This window comes from Psammomys obesus, unplaced genomic scaffold, assembly GCF_907164565.1.
Source record: "Psammomys obesus unplaced genomic scaffold, mPsaObe1.curated_primary_1811, whole genome shotgun sequence".
Classification (NCBI taxonomy): domain Eukaryota; kingdom Metazoa; phylum Chordata; class Mammalia; order Rodentia; family Muridae; genus Psammomys; species Psammomys obesus.
The window spans coordinates 2173149-2188538 of record NW_026592439.1 but is presented as its reverse complement, the minus strand read 5'-3'; the positions used below and the strand labels follow the sequence as shown (position 1 = coordinate 2188538).

The 15390-nt window shown below is 40.7% G+C and overlaps 1 non-coding gene across 1 annotated transcript; it reads right to left on the bottom strand.

The window, feature by feature from the left end:
• Nucleotides 1-3069: 3069 nt before the first annotated feature.
• On the bottom strand, nt 3070-3143 carry Trnar-ucu (transfer RNA arginine (anticodon UCU)). The gene has a single exon. It is a non-coding gene; the product is annotated as a tRNA-Arg (tRNA).
• Nucleotides 3144-15390: the final 12247 nt, after the last annotated feature.

Genomic DNA, 15390 nt, shown 5'->3' with positions numbered 1-15390 from the left:
GCCACTCCCCCGGAGAGGTCCCCCAGAAGCACCACTCTTCTAGCATTCTCTCCTGACTTGTCTCCCTAAAACTCCTTCATAGCACCTATAGCCTTAAGTCCCTCGGTAATATTTACTTACTTATCACGTGTGTCATCACAAGAATATGCATCTCATAAGGAATGTGGGGGCTGCTGTGTTGAATGTAATTGCCTGGAATGATGGGAAATGGCATGAAGTATTTGATAAATACTGTAAAGAGAATGAATTAATGCATGAAGATATTTGCCCATGTTCCTGCTCCCTAGGAGCTGAGAGGAATAACTTTCTTGTTCCTATCTTCATAATTCATAGCCAGTCTAAATCAGCATTAATTCTTTCAAATATATCCATCAAGTGCCCAGCATATTTCAGGCACTGTGAATACAGTAATAAATAAGACAGATCTACCCACATACTTGGCAATTAATAATAAGCTCCAGCAACTCTAAAGCACTTGAGCCCTACAGTGTAGTGACTTCATTTGAAAATCTGTTACTATTTTGTTTTCCTAGAATCTTTGAAATGCAATAGTTATAATATCCATAAATTAGGAATTATTCCTCATGTAATAAGAGGAAAATTGTTATCATATACAGGAAAATTTTTAAACAATGTAGAAAGATATTAATAATCCTTCAAGTTCCCCAAACATCACCCCTCAGGGGTGGACACAGAGTCAAAAGCTAAGTGAGGTTTGAAATATGTGGAAACTTCTGGATCCTCTAAATGAAGTGGCTAGGAAATGTCTCCTTCCAGCTAACTGAGAAGAACAGTCCTCTTATGTGAGGCACAGAGGGAGCACTGTCCTCCTAAGGACCCTCCCAGCTAGGAACATCCTGACAGTTCTCTATCCTAGGTGTCCCAAATTAGTACCAATGTCCGATGACAGCATAAAAAGGTGATAACTTACACCCTCCCGTGGGATCACTCTGTGGCCAGGGAGAGAGAGAGAGAGAGAGAGAGAGAGAGAGAGAGAGAGAGAGAGAGACTGGAACTTCTCATTGATTTTCAGATTTGTATGAAAAATAATATAACCATGTTTCTATAAATAAGCAAAATGAAGTTCAAAAGTTTGCTGCACCTTAGGCCAAGGACCTCTGATTCCCAGCTAGAAGTTGGCAAGGAAGGCTCAAGTCAGACTTGGGGCACAGAACTTCACACAAGGAGCTCACCACATCACATCATGATCAAGGATGAAGTAATTCCAAAGAAAAGCCTACTAGTTGGGTACATACACCTCTCTATTTCATTCTTATCCTTGCTTCTGATGGTTTCATGATACAATTATTAATCTTGTGGATTTTTCTAGACATGAGAAGCTTCAAACGATGCTGAATGAACCAGTGTCCTTGTACTGACATTTGACAATGCACATAAAAACATTCCTTCCTCTTTCTGAACTTTTACTGTTATTTAACCAATGATGTGAGATGGGGAATGAGAAAGACATATGTGATGATGAGATTGTGGTTGGAAAATGTGACTCATCTCTTCCCTAAACTCTCTACTTCCTCATTTTCCTTTCACCACATACATTAATGTTTTCTTTCAGCTTTGGGTTCAAAGCAAATAAAAAAGAATATGTTAATTTAACAACAAGTAAAATGCTCCTAGAGGGGGGCTTTTTTTTTTTTTGAGAATCTCTAGTCTCAACTTTAGATTCCAAAGGTCTAAGAAATTACATGTGATGGACAACCTCTAAGCAAACTCAGAAAGGCAAGAGATTTGGGCTCTGACTTCAAGAATCTTCAGTCCCTTTAAAATGCTTTTACTGGAGAAAGTGGGCAAAAGTTTCAACTTGCAAAAATATGCACATTTCAGAGGAGAAAGCACCCCCCTCAGTCCACAGCTGTCATCAGTTCCCCAGCCCTTAACCTGGTTTGGTTATGTCCAAATATGTGCCATGCCTCCTCCCGCCTCAACTTTCTCAAAGCTCAAGTGACACAAAAGTGAATGTTTGTGTCCTCTGGTCTCCTTTCTAAGAAGTCCCACGTGGGAGAGATGCTGACTGTAGCCAGCAAGCAAGAGAAGGTGTCTTCTCGTATTTCTCAGGATCACCTGAGGTGGAGGTCAGTTCTTGGCAAGGGCAGCTCTTTCTAGATGATCATATATAGCAGCAGCAGTGTGCAAAAGAGGGAGGGAGCCAGGACAGCCCCAAATAGAAACCCCAGCTACAGTCCAGACTGAACAGGCTCCCAAGCTGCTTGAATGTAGCCTGTCAGATGAAACCTGGAAAGGTGGCAGAAATTAATGAGGGATGCCAGGGGGTGAGAAAACAGCTTGTTGGAAATTATAAAAATGACATTCATATATATATATATATATATATATATATATATATATATATATATATATGAAAAGCACAACAAATTTCACACTGAAGAGCATTTAGGGGAGACCTTTAACTTCCTGAGGATAAGCTCAGCCAACTTGTTTCTGGCAATTAGTGGGTTGTTTTTGTAGTTTATTCTACTGAAACAAAGAGCAGAGCAGGGTTGCATTTCACCTTACAGATGGAGATGTGAGTGATGAGCCATAGCATCCAAAGTGCTGGGAATGCAAAAGGAGAGCTGACAAAGAGTGTGAGAAATTATCCTCTGGACGAACCCCAGCTGTCCTCTGACCTGAAACGGAGCATAGGTCAAGATGGGCATTATCTTAGAGAACAATTGCCCATTTCCCCTTTGCATGTGCCTCAATCTGCCCCAGGTATTCTCAGAGAGAAAAGGTAAAAACCACAGTGGTTATAAAAACCTGTGACTGTGACCAGGCATCTTAATAATTTTGTATCTATTATCTCATTGTGAAACAGAAAATTTTATCAGCTGAGAAGATATAGCAGATATCCAAGCCTATAACAGATGATGAAAATCAGCGAGGGAGAAGGAGAGAAGGAATGAAGACGGAGGGAGGCGAAGGGGAGAGAAGGTTCAGGATTCCCGAGGAAAGGGCTTCTGTTTCTCTGCTCGGAGCCTCTAGGGATGAATAAATATAATTATCAACCTAACATGACAGCATTCAAAACAAAAGAGGTATATGCCAGGTGATCATCTCTGCCGGGACTCGAACCCGGAACCTCTGGATTAGAAGTCCAGCGCGCTCGTCCATTGCGCCACAGAGACCTCACCACACACACAGCATCAGCACCAGAACTGAAAAAGCACATACCTTCTGCATCACCGAGCCATCTCAGCATCCTGCTCTCTGAGCGGTGGGGGGGACAGGGACAGCTGGAAAATCTGGAGTGGAGATCCACCAGCCGGCTCCATCAGAGATTTTCTCAATATTGTGGGTCTTAGGTTCCTCAGAGGATTGGAAGAATGTAACAGTAGACATTTTCCAACTCCCAGGAACCCTGAAAAAGCAGGATGGAGCAGGAGCCTTTGCTCTCTATTGCTCTCCATCCCTAAGGGAGGTTAACAGGAAAGTCTCTCCATTCTCATGCTAATGAAGCAGAGTACACCCAGCCAGGCGGAGAAGGCAGGAGCCTTCTTTACTTCCACCCCCATTTCCTCACTGTGGTTTCATCCTGGTCCAGATATTCTCAGGCAAAGGGCTAGGGAAAGCTGAGGGATTCAGGAAAAACCCTGATTCCAGAAACAAAGAATCTGCTGCTATATGTATATATATATGACACCATGAGCAGCGTTAGAGAAAGTCAGAGGAGCCAGGCAGCACGACTGGTCCCTTTCTTGCCCTCAGCTTTAAGAATTGTATCTGTCAAGCTCAGACAGGAGGTTCAGGAGTCTGAAAAGATGTTACTTCAGGACCCTCATTAGAACGGAGGATGGGTGGAGTCAGAAAAGTATATGTGTATAAGAGTTAAGAGAGTACATTCTTATGTATCTCTCTCTCTCTCTCTCTGTGTGTGTGTGTGTGTGTGTGTACAAACAGGAATGGGTGAAGGGTAAAGGTGGCAGTTCTCTGGTGAAATACAGGTGGCCATCACGCAGTCCTCCCTGAATACACTTTTGAGGCAGTAAGACTTACCAGTCTCTCCACCCTAATTTAAGCAGAGATGATTTCTCAGCTGTCTGGGCTTGCTTGAGGCATCCTAGTATAATTAAATTGACCAGCCCTGAGTAACCATATGTAAAGACCCAGCTCTGATCCAAGAAAATGTTTCCTATTTTAAAAAGCCTCCTGGAGAAGACAGTCCCAGCGCCACTGCTGCTTATAATTCCTACTGTGCCAGTTCTTTTGAATGTCTGATCCGAGTCCTTTCTACATGATCTTCTGCTTATTTCTCCAAATTCAGTTCTCAGGTACGTTGAGGTGGAGGTTAGCTTCTGTACACCCAATGCAATATGTGACTGGTGACTGGAGACTTGACTCCACATCCATCATCCCACTCAACACACAAAGGGTTACACTAAGATCAGAGGCAGCTTAGAGCCTTCTGCTCTCCTGCACTGTGTGATTCCAAAACCCTGGCTCTGAGCTCTGCCTGCAGACTCCAAACACATACCCGAAGATAACCCAAACCGGTGAGACCAGAGGCTGATAAGGAAAGTAAAAGGCTGCCCAGCTTCAAGGCAGCCTTGAACCTACCTTGATCTCACTGTCCTCCACCTAGTCCTGTGGGCTAAGAGTGAGCTGGAAAAGAACACAGCCAGGACATTTAGCTGAGCATTGGGATAAGCCCGTGCTCCTTCCTCTACCAAAAGGTAGTTCCTCCAGCCATAACTGTCTTCCCTGTAGTGCCTGGAGACAGATACTCAGGCAAGTGCAGCTAACTATACATCATAAACCTGAAATGGATTGGTAAGAAGGGGTCTTTCTTCTATGATCTAGACAGTTTCAAGAATCTGGAACACAGAGTTAGGGAACACTAGCTAGGGAGTATTTACTATGAGTAAGCTGCCATGTTCAAGTCTATAAGGGAAAGCCTAACCTTACAGGCCAGTGCCATCCACTCTGAAGAAAAGGCAAGGGATGCTTCCAGTTTCTGTGCAATGTACACACATACACACACACACACATACACACACACACACAAATATACACACCATATACCCACACATCTATCATCCTCCAGTTTTACCCAATGCTTGCCCAATGCCTTAGATTACATGTTCTCCAAACCCAGACGTCAACCTCTCCTTAGGAGCCTTATCCTTTGCCTGCAATGTTCTCATCCTGTGCTGGGGTGACAGGGGAAAGATTCTGCTGGAAAATCCCCAAGGAGAAATGACTCTGAAAGATGTATAGGAGGAAAGGAGGAAGCAACCTATTACCCACAAAATAGGGCCCGAGTCTTCAAGTCTGCAGGAAGAACATAATCCTAGAAATACAAAGACCCAGCTTCTGTCCTGGGCTGAGAAGCCTAGTGCTTAGAGCTGCTGAGAAAATCAGCTAGTGTCTTAGAAGGTGTTAAGCTCATGCTCCCGGTAAAGAGTCACTGAGGCCTCAAAATGGCGACCATCTTGCCATTGCACACCACAATTCTCAGGCCTGTCACCTGGGTCACTTTGTTCCCTTTGAAAACTTCCCTTCAACTCCCCCATGCTGCCCCATAAAAATATCATTTCAGGGAAAATATATACCTGCTGCCTGGGTAGTCTTTGCCGCACTCTTGGTCTGAATCAACAAAAGCGTTCTGGACTTTATTTCTTTGACATCTCTAGCTTTTGTCTTATCATCCATAAATCAGCGTGGCCTAGCCATGTGAATAATCTCATAACTAGGTTTAAATTTAAAAATAAAAAGACTCAAATAAAGATGCAACTTTACAGAGAACAGAACAATGGGGTTAAGCCACTCAAAATGATTGACTACAGTACATCTTTTTTTTTTCTTCTATCAAGCCAGATACATATCATCCATGTTTATGTAAACCCTTAAGAGGATAAGTGCATTCCCTTTCCAATTAAAACAAAAGTGCACTGATTTAATTCTCCAAAGATCTATGACTCAAACATTACTCATGCTTCTAATTAGGTGCCTCTCTGTGACCCCACAGACAAACTGGGGATGCTCATACATTATTTCATTCATAAAGTGTTGCTGGGATACACAGAATAAATGTTAAAAATTATCTTCCCTTTGATCCAGAAGTAAATCTCACATCCTTCTGTGGCTTGACAGCTTTCCTAAAAGTGCCTGTCCTAACTGCCTAACTGGTACTTTTTTTTTTTTTTTTTTTTTTTTTGCATGCTAAGGGATACGTCAGTGGAATAGCTTTTTGGTTAACAGAATCGAGTCTGTAGGTGCTCTGCTTTCATCTCAGTTGCTATAACTACCCCACGGTATACTGTTCGCATCTATTGTGATAGCGCCCTGTAGTAATGGCTTTCTGCCTTCCATCTTATGCTCCTATCCATCGGCAGCCCGTTCATACTCCCTAAACAAAACAAAACAAACAAATACCACCAGCATCAAAAAACAAAAACAGATGTTCAGTTTGTAACCCTAGACACATAAAAAAAGGCGACCATAGGCAGACCCTGTTTGCTCTTCCCTTAGTGTTGTTGTTCAGTTCCTGTGGAATTGCCCCATACTTTCACAGTGAAGTGCAAATGTCCTCAGCTTCCTTTCTCCCTGTTTTTTTGACCTTGGCTACCTATCACTTTTGCCTTCTCCATCCTACATGTTCTTTTTTCTTTCTTTTTTTATTGTTTGTTATTATTAGTTACATTTTATTAACTCTGTATCCCAGCTGTATCCCTCTCCCTTATTCCCTCCCAATCCCACGCTCCCTCCCTCAGCTGCTCCCTGCCCCTTTCCAAGTCAACGGACTGGGGAGGACCTCCTCCCCTTTCCTCTGGCCTTGTTTTATCAGGTATCTTCAGGGCTGTCTGCAAAGTCCTCCTCTGTGTCCTAGCTGAACTGCTCCTCCCTTGGGGGGATGGGGATTCAAAGAGCCTGCCATTGAGTTTCTGTCAGAGATAGTCCCTATTCCCCCTACTATGGGAAACCAATTGGTTATTGAGCTACCACGAGCTTTGTCTGAGTAAAGGTTCTAGGTTATATTCATACATGGTCTTGGTTGGAGAAACAGTTTCAGAAAAAACTCCTGTGCCCAGATATATTTGGTCCTTGTGGGACTCCTATCCTTTCCCTGTCATACTAACTCCCCTTCTGCCAAAGGTTTGGTTATGAGTCTTAGTATCTGTTTTGAAACGCTGCTTGGTAGGGTCTTTCAGATGCCTTCTGCGGTAGACTCCTGTCATATGTCCAATGCACATCTCATTTGTCTTTCTAAGTGAGGATTGATCATCTTACCTCGTGTCTGCTTTCTTGTTTATCTCCTTTAGGTGTATAGACTTCATTATGTTTATTATATCTTATAGGTCTATATAAGCGAGTATATACCATATTTGTCTTTCTCCTTCTGGGATACTTCACTCAGAATGATCTTTTCTAGATCCCACCATTTGCCTGCAAATTTCATGATTTCCTCATTTTTGATTGCTGAGTAGACAACACATGCTGGAGAGGTTGTGGAGAAAGGGGAACCCTCCTCCATTGCTGGTGGGAATGTAAACTGGTACAACCACTTTGGAAGTCAATCTGGCACTTACTCAGACAATTAGGAATAACGCTTCCTCAAGACCCAGCAATACCACTGCTAGGTATATACCCAAAATTTGCTCAAGTACACAACAAGGACATTTGCTCAACCATGTTTGTAGCAGCTTTATTTGTAATAGCCAGAACCTGGAAACAACCCAGATGTCCATCATCGGAGGAATGGATTCAGAAATTGTGGTATTTTTACACATCCTACATGTTCTTATCCTCCGGGATAAAATAGATAATCCAGATAAGAATTAAAAACAGGAATGAAACTACAGAAAGACAAATGGAAAGAAAAAAATACTCATTTAATGGTTCTGTCGAACTTTTGGAGCCGTTCTGAGTCTAACTCTGCCCAAGTGACTTTCAGAGACATTTTAGACCTTCCTCAACATAACCCCAGAACCTCTCTATTTTAAAGCTATACTGGGTCTCAAGAGCTACTAAAACTTGGATTAGAATGCATACAACATTCTATTCTAAGTTTGGGCCTGCCCGCCCCCAAACTTAGGCTGAGGAAGCTGGATGGAGAGTCTTCCTTCCTTGGGTACCTTTTCCTTCACTCTGCCAGCCTTCTCCAGGAAACCATCTGGAGACCATTCTAGACTCTTTCCCTAACATATGAAGTACAAGGAAACTGCTTGTTCTTTCAAATCAGAAGGACTATGGCTGTCAAATCCGCCAGATTTTTCTAGAAATTCAGAAGGAAACTTTCTGTTTCACCCACGCCCTCTGACAAATTGGTTAATTCCAGGTGCTCAGTATCCAGTTCAGCTTCTTTTATACAATAACTGGTCATAAAGACAGGTACTCAAAACAGGAATACTATCACCCCTAAAGTCTGTCCCTAAAAATATTTGTTCTTGAACTGCAGATGCGGACATGGGCCAGGATTCTATTGGAGTAATCAACTCATTCCCACAGACTCAGAGTATTTTTTTCAGAATATAAAAGTTCAACACTCAGGTCTCCTTCTTCTCTTCCTCCTCTTCTTCCTTCTCTTCTTCTTCCTTTTCTCCTATTTCTTCTCCGTTTTCTCTTTTGTTTTTTTGAGACAGGTTTTCATTGTGTAGCCTTATCTGTCCTGGACTGGTTTTGTAGACCAGCTTGGCCTTGAACCCACAGAGATACACCTGCCTCTGCCTCCTGAGTTCTGAGATTACAGGTGAGTGCCATCACACCCAGCTGGGTCCCTTCTTCTTAACACCTGCCTTACAACTACAAGAGATAGTATTAATGGTAGTAACAACAATGCTAAGATTATTCCAAATGCTTTATCTCGTTTTGACATCACAACTGTCCTAGATTATGAGAAGAGTATCGTCATGGTCCTTCTACAAAAGAAGCATTCTGATGAAAGACTTCAGTTAATGTGCAACAAGTAGATAGTGGTAGGTTTAGGGCCAGCCATGCTTTGTTCTTTATTCACTATATATATGTATTCTATAATATTTGTCACCATATTTATCTATCATTACATAGATTAATAAACTCAGGCCCACAGAAATTAAATGACTTATTTGATACTATACAAATAGAATATCTGCTACAGTGCAACTGGAAAACTACAAACTCAGGGAGAACACAGTTTGAATTCCAGCTAGGTGATGTACCCAGCAGCCTTCTCTGAGAGTTGGATTACTTGCTTCATCTTTAAAATTCACACAACTAATAATGTCTGTACTCTTATGTCATTATAAAGAAAAGACAGGGGAATTATTATCATTGGTGCCTGGCAGCCCCAGCTTCTGCAATAAGCAGGTTTCTATAATAGCATGTGCTGTCCACCGTCCCTTCCCTCCATCACTTCTCGATTGGCTCCAAGCCAGCTACAGATAAAGCGTCCTCACTGAAGTTACTAATGGCTTCCTAATTGTCAAATTCAATAGTCTCACTTCACCTTTCTGGAGCATCTCACACTTGTGACCACAGCTTCATTCTTAAAAATATCCCTCTGGCTTCCGTGAAATATGTGCTCCCTTTACTGCTGTCTCATTTCTCAGCCCTTTCTTTTCACTCTCCTTCACCAGCCCCTCCTCTTTATTCTTAACCCTTGCTTTTGCAAAGATCAGTAATATCAGACCACAAGTCAGAATGCTAATAGCATTTTTATACCATTAAATAGAAAAGGAAATGAGAGAGTAAGGCAGGCAATGCCAGCATAAGTAAAAGAAAATAACAGAAGTCATCAAATACTGTCTAATGACAGGTAAACACACATGTACATATATGTCAAAATTTTGTCACTGTAATAAAGTATCTGAGACCGTTAATAACTTAAATAAAAGAAATGTTTATATTGGTTCTAGTCAATATAAACATTGGTGGACCTGCTGCTCTGGCCTCTGACTGGAGTGCTGAATTTACTGGCGGGGAGCACATGGCAAAGCAAGGCTGCGAACATGATGAGCCAAGGGGTAAAATGGGAAAGGAGAGAAGTTGGCATTCGAGTCTGAGTACACAGTCCCCCTCAAGCACCACCACCCCCTATGAGCCAAAGACTTCCATACTAGACACCACCTCTTAGAAGAGTGGTTCTCACCCTTTCTAATGCTGTGACCTTTAATGCAGTTCCTCATGTTGTGATGACCTCTAACCATAACATTATTTCATTGCTACGTCATAATTGTAATTTTGCCACTGCTATGAATCGGAATGTGCGTATCTAATATTCGGGTTATCTGCTGTGCAATCTCCCCTGTTGGGGTCACAACCCACCGGTTGAGAACCACTGTTCTAAAGCCTCTGCATCTCCCCATCCCAGAGGACCAGACCTTCAGCGTGTGTTTGTCTGGGCACACCCAATATCTGAGCATCATGTGTGTCCTAAGACATAATAAAAATAAGTTGACATTCAAGTGGCATGTGTATTGGGCACATGATACAAATGATAACCAAAAATTACTACCATAAAGTGTCTTGACTCTTTTATATTTTCTCCCTGGATGACCTCAAGTGGAACAACAGCACACGTATTGACTAAGAACTAGAAACCTCTCTATCGATCTGAAAGCCAGACAACTCACATGAAACTCAGCCTGGCAAATACAACCGCTTTTGGATAGCTGTCTACTGTGACTCATGGGTATCTCAACTGCAAAATGTATAAACCTGAACTCCATGAATCTGCTCTTCACAATCCATCTAGTCAATGCTAGCAGCATTTCATTCATTAATTACCACCTAATCATTTATTTATTCATTCCACAAATCCATAAATAATTTCTTTCCATCAAGAAATGTGCTGGATTTTGAAGATAGGGTAATAGTGATATCACATGTAGTTTTTTGGATGAAAATTATTTTCACATCCTTCTTTCACATCCTCAACTTCTTTCACATCCTCCGCTTACCTACCCAACTTAGGTATTCTCTTCCTCTCTCTCCTAAAGGGAGAAAAACCCACAAAAACTAACATTGAAACAAAGAAAGAAACAAAAACCTTTTATGAAGATGTGGAAACAGAAAAGTAAAAAGAATCATAAAAAAGTTCAACTCTACAGATACATCCAATGTTCTACAGAACCAAAATGGGCCAAGTAATCAATTATGATGAGTTTGTAAGTTTTCTAGAGCTAACATACCTAAGCTGATGTTTAAAATGAGAACAACTTTTAACCAGTGCGCAAGAAGAAGATGGAGCTGTACTTTTGGAAGTGAGTGTGTGCGTGCGCGCGTGTGTGTGTGTGTGTGTGTACACACCCGAGTATTTGCATATTGGATGCGTGCCTATGCATGTGTGTGAGCGTGTGCATATTCACATGTGTATGTGAGCACGTGTATGCTTGTGTGTGGTGTAGATGTGTGTCCATGTGTATGTGAGTTTGTGCCTAAACCTGAGTGTGTGCATGTGTGTGTGAACATGTGTGTATGCGTGCGTGTGCATGTGCCTTGGGTGCAGGCTAAGGGGGAAGGACACTCTGAAATGACAGCGCCAGCAAAATTACAACCAAGCATCATCTGTACAAGAAACTAAAACAAATGAAATATTGTTAACCTTCAGAGAGTCAGGAAGTGACAGTCATCGCCTGCGAAGACTGGGTCATGAGGTCCTTCCAGTGTCATGTGTGAAGATTCTAATCCCTCACGAGATGTAGGAGCAGTGAAGGGTTTTCACTACTGGAGAACTACAATGTCTCCTTTTGAGATAGGGGGTTGCAAAGCAGAGATCATATCCCGAGGGCCCAGTCAGGGTGCTTGTGTAGTAATCAAGGTAAGCTATGCTGGAGAGTTAAACACCATTAGTAGGACTGCTGAAGGCGAATGGTCATTTTTCTCGAAGGTAAGCCCATCTCATTTCACTATTGCCTCGAGAAGAGCTAACAATAAACTGAGTTTTGCTCATCCTTTCAACCCGCACTTTGTGATTATGTAGTGCTAAGTACTCAAGACTCAGTAAAAGAGAAAAAAAAAAAAGTAAAAATAAAAGGTTTCAGTTCCATGCTAGCATTCCTTGGTATATGGTGATATTTCCTTTTAAACTGCCCTTCTCTTCTCCCTACCCTACATCTGCCTGAAAAACTGCTCACTGTCCTTGACTCAGCGGAGTCACCTCACTTTCTGTAATATCTTCTCTGACACCCACCACAACCCAAAGCAGATTGGATCACACCCTGCCTCACACCCTTCCTGTACCCTGTGCATATGGCTATTGGAACCCTGAGTATAGTGCAATTAATTTCTCCATGTCTTTTTCCCACCAGATTATGAACAACTTGGATGCTTTCTACCCTTGCCTGTCTGAGCAGTCCCTAGCACATGGTATTGATCAATATATGTTTACTCGGGGAGGGAGGTGAAGCAGTAGGAACAGACAGACTGTTGGAACACCTGTTCTCTGTCCCTCCTAGACATTTCTCCAGTTGTTTTTGTTAGATGGACACTGGTAAAATGAGACCTGAGGATGGTATGCACACTTCAGAAAATTATTCTAAGTGCTATGGAATGAATCTTTGTGTCCCTGCCCCAAATTACATGTTGATACCCAGATATATATGTGTGCCTTTATTAAAAGAGACACAAGATGAATGATGTTTTTCTTTGCCCTGTAAGAAGGTGGTCATCCCCCTAAAAGGCAGCAGATGAGGCCCACACCAGTACTGTAATCTCAGGCTTCCAGCTCCGAACCCAAGAGAAGTAAGTGTTTCGTGTCTTGTCTACCAGTTTCTGCTGTTCTGCTTCAGCAGCCTGAACCAAGACACGTCTTCCATCCCAAAATATTATACCCCACAAAAAGCTTCTCCTGACTCCAGTATTTCTTTCTACGCTTCAGCATTTTTTCAAGCCACTCAAATACCAGGGCAGAGAACTGTATCTCGTTTCTTTTCCTTTCTTGCTTCTCAAACCACCACCCAACATTCTGTCTGAGGGCCAAGCTAGGGACTGTTTTAGCTCATCCCCAGATTCCAGTAATCATCATTTAACTGAACTTCATTGAATAAGCTGTCAATTTTAAAGACTTTAGTCTTTCAGTATGAAAGCACATAATCATTGTACAAGTAGTAAGCATGAGATATAAATAATCCCTTGTGCATTCCCTCTCACTCTCACAATTAATATAATAAATAATAATTTTCAAGGTTAATACAAATCTGAACAATAAAAACACTAATCAAGCACCTACTGTGTGCCAGAACTTAAAAAGAATAACACACTAGTACTCATGCCATACAGTTCTTAAGCATATGTACAATTACTGTCTCTATTTTATACATAAAAAACTAAAATGTTGAGAAGGCTAAGTACCTTGCTTGAGGTCACACAGCCACTAAGAAGCCATTCATGTACTTTAAATATATATTTTGTACATACATGATATTTTATATATACTGTTTTAAACTTTTTGATTAAAAAGATAATAGCGTGTGTATTTCTTTACATTTTAACTGAACAATACATTTTGGGTATTTTCCCATAATGGCTCACATAAACTTGCCTCATCCCTTTTAACTGCAATGTGTTATTACAAAGTACGACATAGCCTTATTTATTTTACCAATTCACTATTGATGGATTTGGGGTTGTTTTCCATTTCTCACTACTGGAAAATATGATGAGATGCACACCTTTGTACATGAATCATGGCACTCATGTGTGAATAAATCTATACACAATTTGTAGAAACAGCACCTCTGGTATTTCCATTTTTAATTTTGATGCATCCTGCCAAAATATCTCTCAGAAAGCTTTGCAGATTTACATTTTTACTCATAATATATGAAGGTGCCTATTTCCCTCAACACTTACCAAAACTGTGTCTTATCCATCATTTTAATTTTTAACAGTCTGATGGGGCTTTTTGTTGCTCCTTAACATCCTATGGTCCCTTTGGTACTTTAACTTACATTTTTCAAAATCCAAATGCAGTTGATCATCTTTTCAGATGATTATCAGACAATTGCCCTTTTTTTTCTGACAATTTCTATTCATATCATTTGCCCAATTTTCTATTGGCTCATTTGCCTCTTTATGTTTGCAGGCTGAATATATTACTTATTGTCAACTTGACCACCTAGGTGTGTGTTTTCAATCTTTTTTCCACTTGAAACTTAATTTTAAATTTTGATATGGTATCTAAAAATGCTAATCATGTCAGAAACACAGCTCAGTTCTGTCGGTCCTTTCCTTTGGAGATTTTGTAGTATTACATCTTAAGAAGGGCTTCTCAATTTCCAAGAGTAAATGTATTTTTCTACAGTAAAAAAAAATTAATGTGCGCCAGAGGTGATGATACATTCCTTTAATCCCAGCACTCAAGAGGCAAGCAGATCTCTGAGTTCCGGGTCAGCCTGGTCTACAGAGTGAGTTCCAAGATAGCCAGAGCTACATAGAGAAACTCTGTCTCAAAACAAAACAAACGAAATTTATTTATTTCTGTATAATTTACCAGTACATTCATATGATCTGTATATAGTATAAAGAGAGTGTATCTGCTGCCCTCCCTAACTGACAGATAGCCAGTTAGTCTATGATACTCTATAGCCCAATCTTCACACTTACCTTCAAGCACTAAATTCTCACGTTAATGTGAAAGCATGCTGTGTCTTTGTGTTTTAATGACTGCAGTTTTTAGTTAGCTTGGTATAGGTAAAGAAAACCTGCTTCCCTTTCATTTTATGTGTTCACCATGATTGCTCTTGACTTCCATTGGCAAGGGAATGCTAGAATCTCCCTGTCAGGTTCCAGAAAACATCTTATTGAGATTTAGCACAGTACTGTAATGAATTTACAAATTAAGATTTAAAACATCTTTATCATTCTGAATGTAGGATTAATAAATACTAATTTAGTCACATGACACCTTGCTCTGAAAGTGTTCCAATCAATGTTGGACTAAAGATGGAATCCTTTGAGGACTAGGGATATTGCTCAGTAGTATAGCACTTGCTTAACATACTTGAAGCTCATTCATACTTGAAGTTCATTCTCAGCATGGCATTAAACTGAAAGTCTCTTTCAATTTCACCTTCTTAGCTTTCGCTCAAAGCTATCTCTTCAAACTGATTTTCCTATATTCTCATTTGAAAAAATTTCCAAACTAGTATACATAGTCTAACTAATACTTCACTCCTTGGGCTAAAAATAGAACACAATTAGACAGAGAAAACAGATACAGCCTTTTTCCATATAACTCAGTGTGAAGCACCAACATTTTGTATCTACACAAGATCTACTATTAACCCTTGCCAAGGCAGGAATGAGCATGGTTTCTTTTCTAATTTGAGGTAGGGGGATACAGGTCATTCAATGACCAAATCAACATATTTTGATTAAATACATATATATATATATATATAAAAAAAGATATATATATATATATATATATATATATATATATATATATATATATAT